Source organism: Macaca nemestrina, chromosome 6, assembly GCF_043159975.1.
Source record: "Macaca nemestrina isolate mMacNem1 chromosome 6, mMacNem.hap1, whole genome shotgun sequence".
Taxonomy (NCBI): Eukaryota; Metazoa; Chordata; class Mammalia; order Primates; family Cercopithecidae; genus Macaca; species Macaca nemestrina.
The window spans coordinates 27535771-27545811 of NC_092130.1; the positions used below are offsets into that span (position 1 = coordinate 27535771).

The window sequence follows — 10041 nt, forward strand, 5'->3', positions numbered from 1 at the left end:
CAAATTTACTTCTGCAGAAGGGTGCCACTTGCACTTTTGGCCTCTGCGAGAGCACACCAAACAAAGGACAGAGGGCGTTTTTATTCCTCATGCAGTCCCTATCCCCGAGTCCTTCCCGTACTAGCTAGGTTTGGACTGCACAATCTAGGCAGACCCTGATTGGCTGACTTATACATTTCCAATTAGGGTAAACGTTCCATCTGCAAGGGAGGCAGTGGGGAGGAGTGGTCCCTCTGCTACAGCACAAGGCATGTTCGGACATGTCTGGGCAAGTCAGGGTGCACAACAAGAGTGGGAGGGCTGCTTGCAGGTTAGAAACAAGAAAGTACAAGGAGGTGAGGCCTCTGAACCAAGGACAAGGACATTACTCAATTAAACCCTTTGAAGAGGAATTCACCATCTCTGGCAATTAATCATACTTTTTATAAAATCCAAATATAAAAAATAATACAAAAATATTGATTTATAATACAATTATATTATTTGATACCTTGATATAATATTCTACAACACATCTACTTTTTCTTTATCTTTTTTTTTTTTTTTTTGAGAGAGATGGGATCTCACTTTATTGACCAGACTGATCTCAAACTCCTGGGCTCAAGCAATCCTCCTGCCTTGGCCTCCCAAAGTGCTGAGATTACAGGCATGAGCCACCCTGCCCAGCCACATCTATTTATAATGAACATGTTTAGATTTGAGAGAAATATGACAATAAGACAATATGTATCTGAATATAATCAATACTTTTTGTTGTAATTGTTGTTTCAAAATGGAGGCTTAACATACACATTTAAATTCATAATGACTGTCACAGCTACAAGTGCCTACTGATATTGATGTATCATATAGCAAGACAAACAGTAAGAATGTCAATACCGATGACTGAATGATGACTGACTGCTTTATTGAAATAGTGAATAAGTCTTGATAAAGTTATGAAAAAAGTATGATCTTCCCTTGATTTACTTTATAGTTACATTCCTAGAAAATTTAGCAGAAAATCATGCAAAAACACCATTTGTTTACATGTAAAATTTACTTAGGTTCTAGGCTCAGATTATCATAAACTATATTTTTCACCTCCTGAGGGCCTGGCAAGGTATTCAGAAAGTTTGGGGGATATAGGACAATTTTTCTTAGTATAGGTCTGATGAATTGCAAGATTTCTAACATCTCTGATCTCACTCAGTAAAAACTAGTAGCATCAAACAGTTGTAATAACAAAAAGTTCCCCCTTGGGATGAAGCTATCCTTGTTGAGAATCACTGACCAAATTAAACAAATTTATATACTGATGGCCTGCCAGGTTCTAATCCTGTTTTTAAAAGAAAATGAAGCCCTTATTTCTGAGAGGATGAGTTAACAATGTTGACAGTGATGCCAGAGCATTTGGGAAACACTCAGGAGTGTAGATGGGTTGCAGAATGAACCTTAGTGTGACCCTTTGACAAACTTCCCATTCTGGCTTCCTTCCACTGTTCAGCAGAACCTGTGTGGGGTATACATGGCAGATTCAGAACTCAGCTCCTTGGGATTAGTCCATTTGAAGAAGTGTCCTTCTCTACTGGAAAGTCTTCTGAAAATTAAAATGCAAGGTACTTAAAACATACTAACATCACACAAACATTAGAAATGCATAGTAGACTAAGAAACACATACAAAAGATTATTTGAAAATTAAATATTTTTGTTAAGCTTCATAAAATATTTCCCAAGCTTGAATAGATATGTAGGAGGGAGAAAATGAAGTTGCAGAAAATTTAAATCCACAAAATAATTCAGCCTACAATTTCAAATCTATTTCAATTAATGAACAAATATTTATTAAATTCCATGTGTGTTTCTCTATACTACTCATTCTTTTTATTTTAATCTTTTTTTTCCCTTCGCTAAATCATAAACTCTTCTGTGAAGAAACCAAACTTTCCCATTCTTCTGTAGCTTATATTGTACCCAGCATGACTCTTGACCCAGAGTAGAGATACATTATTTGCTTAGTCCAGTTGTTCTCAGAATACATCAGAATCACTGGAAGACAGAGTTTGATTCAGTAAATATAGTGGGGCTTGGGAATTTGCATTTCCAACAAGTTCCCAGGTTATGTTGCTGCTGATGATTCAGGGGCTACATTTTGAGAATCAATGACTTAAAGCATAACATTGTGGTAAAGAACTCCAGCTCTAAAACAAGATGGGCATAGGGTTGAATTCCAGCAGCACTACATATTAACTGTATCTCCTTGGGCCATTTACCTAATTTCAAAGCCTCAGTAACTCCTCATTAAATTAATGGGAATGATAATACTTATTTCATCAGTTTTGTGAGCACTATGTAAGTAACACACATTATGTGCTCAGCAGACATCAGTTACTTTTATGGAGCTTTCTCTACCCAGAAAGGGCTCTGGGTTACTTGGAGAAGATATTATTGCATGGTGTATATGATGAATAAGTATTATAATGGAGGAATTCTAGAAAACACTTCAACTTTGGGTTTAATGATTTTCCCATGGGTCTACCTGAATTAGGGAGGTTATTCAGAGGATTGTAATGTATGGTAGGTTGTAGGGGGGGGAAGTGAAGTACCCATTTAGTTGGTAATTAAAATATTGCTGAAGGATTGGCTGTATTTATATGAAAACAACTCAATTTGCCTACAGCATAAAGTTGCTGTCTGGGAAGAAATGTAATATTCAAACAGCCTGTAATCAAAAGAGCTACTCCACACCTGGGAAAAGCATCTTGGTAATTTTGTGAGGAGGACAAGAGCGGAAATCAACAAATGCTTTTCTTTACAGCAGCAACAATGATAGTAATTTTAAACAGCTACTTGTTTTTTCATTTTTTCTTCATTGTGATGATTCCTTTGTTTGTCACTGAGCATAGGAAGTTGCAAGGTTTGAGACTATAGCTTGTGTCCTCATGAGATAAAGGAATCAGGCCCTTTCAGAGAAAGGCTTGTATGCTCTGAATATGATACTCACAGTAAATTACCAGTTAGCCCTAGAATGAGCCATCCGGATTACAGTCTCATGTGGCTGGGGAAGAATTTAGGGTGGTCAAGTCTCCCCTGCCCTCTTCTGCTGTTTGAATGCCTTCTAATGATTTCCTTCCAAACTGTCCAATGTATTCTTTAATGCTGCTACTGTCATGTGACTCATCTCCAAAAGAAGTTTAATCTGACCTTGACTGGATTTTACTGTAAGAAATTTCTTTACATTGAGCTGAAAACGGAATGATCTCTTCAGATATATAAAAGCAGCTACTGCGGCCTACCTGATTCTTTTCTTCTCTTGACAAATGTTTTCATGACATTGAAGACAATTACTTTAGTAGTTTAGATATAGGGTAACTTTGGGTTTTAGTTCTAGAATATATCATTTATATTTTTTTTTAGTTGACATCCAAAGAAGTTAAGAGCTCAGGCAAACATCACCTAGATGTGACTAATATTTACCTCCCTCTTATTGTCTTCATTTTTTCTCTGTCCTTTCCATTTAGGTTTCTGGTAGGCTCTGGAATGGAGGCTGTAGCATTCTTGGAGGCATCCGTATTGGATAGATTTATTCACCTATTCATTTATCAAAGGAATAATTATTCCTGAACATATTTTGTGTACATAGATTATGTTGAGGGCTCTGGGTCTATAAAGATAATAACAAAACTCAGGAGGCAATTTGCTTTTATTTGTATATTAACTTGATATCACTAAAAGTGTCTCTCTTGAGCTTCTTCATTGTTCAGTGGGAATGACTGATTATTAACAGCTGTCATGAGTACTGTAGAAAAGGACTTCCATCCTCATTTCAGTGTTCAGCGTATATGTGTGTGGACCCTATTCTAGGCCCTTGAGGAGTCCATAAATATGTTACAGGTAGTTAGATGGCATGAGCGGGGCAGGAGAGGGCCCAACCCACTGGGAATATCAGGTGATGGTTCAATAATTATCACACTACATCTCTAAAGCCAGGGAGAAGACATTTCCTGATGATCCATAGCTATTAACATTAAAGCATGAATTGAATATGGATGCCAGGGAGAAAATGCGCTTCTGGGCATGTGCACTTCCTGGGCATGTGCATTAAGAGACAAGATGATGAAGTACGACCTTCCGAGTGCACTCCACTAGGAAAAAGGAAGAAAGCCTCAGATGGGCATGCGTCCAACTTCCTAAACACACTGCCCCCGCTCAATTCTTAAGGGTAAGGAGGGCACTGAGCATGTGGGAAGCCCATCCTAAAGGAAGAATCATGGAAAAGAGGTGAGCTTAGAAAGCCCTAGGATCAAGGTTAAATGCTCGTTTTTCTGTCTTTGACCTTCAGGAGCCCTCTTGGATTTCTTCCAAGTGAACCTTCTTTTCTTTCATGTTCTAAAGCCGTTTTAAATAAACTTCCACTCCTGCTCTGAAACTTGCCTCAGTCTCTTTTTCTGTTTTATGCCCCTCAAATTCTTTTTTCTGGGGAGGCAGGGACTAAAGTTGCTGCAGAGGCCTACAGATATGCCACTGGTAACTTGGGGTAACTCAGATCTCTTCCACCAGTAACGAATATATGCCAAATAATACTAGACATGGGAAGTGCTGTGGAGGAGAGAAGGAGGTCACCATGGCCTGAGAATCCTTTATGAAAGAAATATACCTCGAATTTGCATGGGTAGATGCAAAAAAGGATGACATTTCATGCAAAAAGAGGAGCAAAAACAAAGGTATAGAGAAAGGAAAACCTATGTTCTATTTGGCGACAAGGAAGAAATTAATAGACAATTTTTCTAGAAGAAATGGTCAAGGAGAGGCTTAATGAATAGGAATGATATCAAACTAGAGTCAGGATGTCCAGAGAAGCTTTTGTGTAGTTCTAGTAACTGTAAAAACTAGCAATAAGATATAACAGGTTCTTCTCATTTTGCCACTAACTTTTGGCAAGAGAGACAAAGGCCTTGTTTATATCAGATGTGGCTAAATTCCAAGCCAATATATGCAAGTTCACATTGTAAGTATAGAAAGCAGTTTACACAAAATAACATGAATCTAATGCCATGGCTGTTTTCAGAGCATCACTCTAAGAGTATCTGCTAAAATAACAGTGCACATAAATGAAAATATGCTAGAATGTTAAAAAGTCTGTCATGTAATGTTGAGCTTTTACTGCAAGACAGCAAGTCTGAAGTGTCCCTGGGGCATGTATTCTCAATTGGGGCAATATTGACACCAAGGAGGCAAAAATTAATTCTTGGTGGTGAGAAGGGGATCCTACTGTTTATGTGTAACATACAGCTGTACATACCATATATAAATAGATACACAATATATCTATGATATTAACATTTCATAGGGAAACAATTGGGGGAAAAAGTCTAAAGGGTTCCTTAGGAGGGGATAATGAGGAAGAAAAGATTGAAAAACAAGGCCCTAGAGAAAAGCCAGGTGGTGTAATCCATATTAGGCATATGTCAGCACTGGGTGCATTCTTGGAGCTCCTAAGATAAGCCAACCTGGATGTTTGCTGTGGCTACTCTTTGTTGTGAGGGCATCATATTCCTCTGTTTTTATAGCTGACCTCTTCTGGTTGACATACTACTTTTTTAGGTTTCGTAACTCTAGTGTCATATCTGGTTTGTTGATAAGAAGTCAAGATGACTTTACATCCTTTTGCTCTAATCTGTTTTTTATTGTTTAGCTTTCAACAGACGGTGTTGCTTACATCTGGGTTGTAAGACCTCTTCACGATATTCCTCTAGGAATCTCACTACAATGACATAACTTCTGAGCCTTCTCGGGAAGCATGGTTGGAGGGCCATTATGTTCTCAATGTGTGAATTGTGCGCCACAAACAGATTATAGGCCTCCACTCATAACCACTGAGTCATTTGTGATGGTAGGCCTGGGGAATCTGTATTTTTAATCAGCATTTTAAGTGATTCTCATGGCTGCTCAAGTTCTGTTTTAAAAGGAGTGCTCTGAGGCAGCTCTTGAAGCAAGATTTTCCTATTGCAGGAAGAATGATGGGACCTTCTTAGGTCATGATTGAACCAGTGGACCCTAGTCTCTATAGAAACTGTATTTTTGTATTTAATGTGAATTCTTCAGTATGTCAATATTTATCCTCAAGAATTACTGGCAAAGTTATAGGGCAAAAGATTTGTTGTCATAAAATCTATCACCACATTTCATTCCAAAATATATAAATGTCTCTAAGCAAATGTATCCTTCAACTAGATGGAGAAGTCCTTTTAACACTGTAACTTTGAAAAACTATGTTGGAATGATAGAAAAACTTCTGGGCCAGGCGTCTGAAATTTAAACACCAGCTCTGTAACTAGCCTGACTCTGCCCTTAAGCAACTAGTTGAGCAGCTTTGGGCTATAGTCACCAAATCGGTTAAAGCAGGATAAAAACTTCCCTAATTATTTGGCAGGATATTTGGATATTCAAAGTAAGGAACTGTCGCTAAGGTATCATGAGAAAGTAAAAGGAATTTACAAGAATATAACATACTATTATTATTAAAAACTGACTCCCAGATGTAACCATGCTTGTGATAGGTAAAATAATTTTTCCCATGTTGTTCTACGCTAATGGTGATGGGTCTGAAAAATTTTGAGTTGAAGATGATTTAAAGAAGAAGAGATTAGACATTGTAAGTAATCACTGAAAGTGAATGTATGAGCATGAATGTAAAATGATACCCCTAGAATTTCCCAGGAACCAAGAGTGAAATTTAAGCAACAGAAAATATCAGTAGAAAGAATCATCTCACAGAACACAAATTTATGTCAAGAAGGAAATAGAAGTATGTTGCTCCTTCTCAAAAGGAAGGACTTTACAAAAACATTAATAACATGTCTATCATGCAGCCTTCTTTACCAAAGGGGGAAATTATTTCTTTATAGATCTTCTTTTGAAGTAGCAAAAATGGGTGCTAGCAGTTTCAAGCAATATGTTTTGCTAACTTACCAATCCTATTAAAACTAGCAAAACTACTTGTTGATACATTGAGCAAAAGTTCTTGGTAGGGGTCTTATGGTTGCCACTGGGTCATGTGCCCATCTCCAAGACAGTTGTCATGACTGGAGAATGTGGTGCTCCAGTCTGGTAGGCAAGGTCATTGTTAATCATGGTTTTGGGAGTGGGGTTAATTCCACCTGTACTATATGATCTGTGAGTGCTGGAGAGTGACTACTAAAAGGAAAAGCGGGGGTTTGCTAACGGAAGAAAGGGGAATGGTTAATGAGATAGCACAGACATGGGATTCTACTTCAACCATTTATCCTTGCTGGAAGTAATACTTTATCCTATAAAAATTTCTGTAGAACTTGACAGCTTTTTTCCAACTCCCTTCCTATTAAAAATTACTATTATTAATATCTGTATACACATCTCATGTCCCTACTAACCTTAAGATCCTCAAGACTAAGTGGAAGCTCCTACTCATCATTCTATTTACTACCCTGCCTTGCAGGATGTTTTGTTTATTTTCTACCCACTGTGGAAATAAAAACAGGGCATTTAACCTTCCTGGACCTGATTTTTAAAAAGGACATATTGTAATAGGGCATTTTTAAGCCCCCTTCTAGTGTCAAAATCATTCAGTTCTACTACAGAATCAAATAGTTGTTGAGTGGATGACTGACTGCAATAAAGAGGAAATGCAAAAACTGTTGTACTTTGGATTTGCTTGGATATGCTTCAGGAATGTCAATTACAGACTAAGTCAAACACCCAAATCCAGTAGCTCAGAATGTTCAATTTAAATATGATCTGATAGAGTATTTTTTCCTCACTCTGGTTTTCTACACATGGAATGCATAGTATTTGAAATTGTTTTCCAGTTTGCTGCTTTCATGTGGGAGGATGCGAAGAGGCTGTGTTTCATGGAAAGAAAGTGAATCAGAGCTTATTTTGTTAGTTCATATGAAATGAAAAGCCTTAATGTAAATGAGTTATTAAACCCAGAGAACCTGAGTAAAAATAAAAATGAGATATATAAATGATTGGAAACAAATAATAACTGCTGGCCTTAGTTGAGTACTTGCCAGATGTTAGGCACTATACTATGTGAGTATATGCTTCAGCTTATTTAATTTTATAGTGATCCTATGAACTAGGTCTGTTATTCCCATTGGACAAAATTGAAAACAAGAATGAATTATGAATTTTCAAATTTTCAAAGAGATTAAATGGTTTGCCCAGAGGAGACACAGAAGCAGAGCAAGTGGTCCTGGTAGGACCCAAACACTCACACTACTATATTGTGTTCAGAGATACACTACATCAATGTGTGTTATTTCTTCCCACAGATTCCCATACACAGGGGTTTTGCTCAGGTTTGAAAAAAATTATCGTTCTGTCACTTACATATTTTTCTAGAGATGAAGGATCAGATTATTTACATAATTCATGTGGCTTGTCAAGGGGTACACAGTGACCACAGTAGTCAGTGAGCCTGTGTTTACATGACTAGGTGATTTTAAAGAATCCTAAAATCTCATGGTTGCAAGAAATTCTATCAGCCATTTGGTACCAGCACTCCCACAAACTGATGCTTGGTTTTGCTGTGATTTTGAATGCAACACTGATATGGTTTGGCTGTGTCCCCACCCAAATCTCATCTTGAACTGTAGTTCCCATAATCCCCATGTGTCCTGAGAGGGACCTGGTGGGAGGTAATTGAATCATGGGAGCAGTTACCTCCATGCTGTTTTCGTGATAGAGACTGAGTTCTCATGAGATCTGATGGTTTTATAAGGGGCTTTCCCCCAACTTTTGTCTACATTTCTCCTTGCTGCCACCATGTGAAGAAAGACATGTTTGCTTCCCCCTCTACCATGCCTGTAAGTTTCCTGAGGCCTCCCTAGCCATGCTAAACTGTGAATCAATTAAACCTCTTTCCTTTAAAAATTACCCAGTTTGGGCTATGTCTTTATTAGCAGCATGAGAACAGACTAATACAGACATTACAGAAGTTAAAAACAGTACATGACACAACCTAATGCTGACATTTTAAAGGCAATGGGATTATCTGCCCAGAGTGATCAGCATATGCTTTGGTTGGATCTGTGTGCTGCCAAGGAAAAAGTATCCATTTGGGAATGATAGGGCATCTGGATTTGCAATGGCTCTTTCACAGTAGAAGGCCAGGGCAGGACTCCACCCTAGAACCTGGTATCATCCATCTCTGTATTCAAGTGTTTGCACCAATTACTGTAAAAACAAACCAGGCAATTAGCTACATGTATGTGAGTATGTGTGTGTATGGGTAAACATTGAAATAAGGTGATCATAATCAGGCCACAGTAGCCAAATCATAGGAAGACTCAGATGCACATAGGAATGAAGGAACAGCACTCAAGACAGTACACATTTTGCTAAATAGTGAATTAAATATAGTAGATCACTTAAAATGTTTTTAAAATCAGTATTGCTATAGTATTCTTAAACAAATCTGTAGATTTCTTTGTGATGATAGCAAATTGCATGGAACATGGCATGAATAGTTGGCATCTAACCTGAAAGCAGAGCTTACCTCTGTGTTTCCTATTCTGGGGCGTTTTCACCTGTGTCTCTCTGACCAGATTTCTTGAACCCACAGTAGTCTCCCAACATTTTCTACTTTCACACCTGCATACACGCAAGGTGAAGAGAGAAAGTCAAATGATAATCGCTTTTTATTATGGCCCTGGTGGCTAGATGTTGCAGCCAAGGTGCCTCTGTGCATTTCTGGACATCTGAGATGTGTTATATCTGACTTCTCAGCTTCCCAGTTAGCTATTTTATGTGCCCCTTGCGCAATTATATATTTGTTTCTTCAAATCAGAGAAAACAGAAGGAACTCCTTGACCTTTTTCTACTTATCATTCCACAGAGAGTAATAGAAAATATAAACATAATGGAATGAAGCATCTCATTATGTAGATTCCCCTTACGTTTGCCCCAAACTCATTGATGCTGGGTCTTATGAAAGATGACAGGAGTGAAAACTGAAGAGTCAGTTACTGTTTGACAAAGTCATCATCCTCAGCAGGCTTGGTCAGATCAGCTGTCA

General features: G+C 38.0%; 1 long non-coding RNA gene across 1 annotated transcript; it reads right to left on the reverse strand.

Moving 5' to 3' along the window:
* Positions 1-880: 880 nt before the first annotated feature.
* Positions 881-9587, reverse strand: LOC105466828 (uncharacterized). The gene is made up of 3 exons (XR_978470.2): positions 9523-9587; positions 3459-3572; positions 881-1579 (listed from the first exon to the last, which is right to left on the reverse strand). It is a non-coding gene; the product is annotated as an uncharacterized lncRNA (long non-coding RNA).
* Positions 9588-10041: the final 454 nt, after the last annotated feature.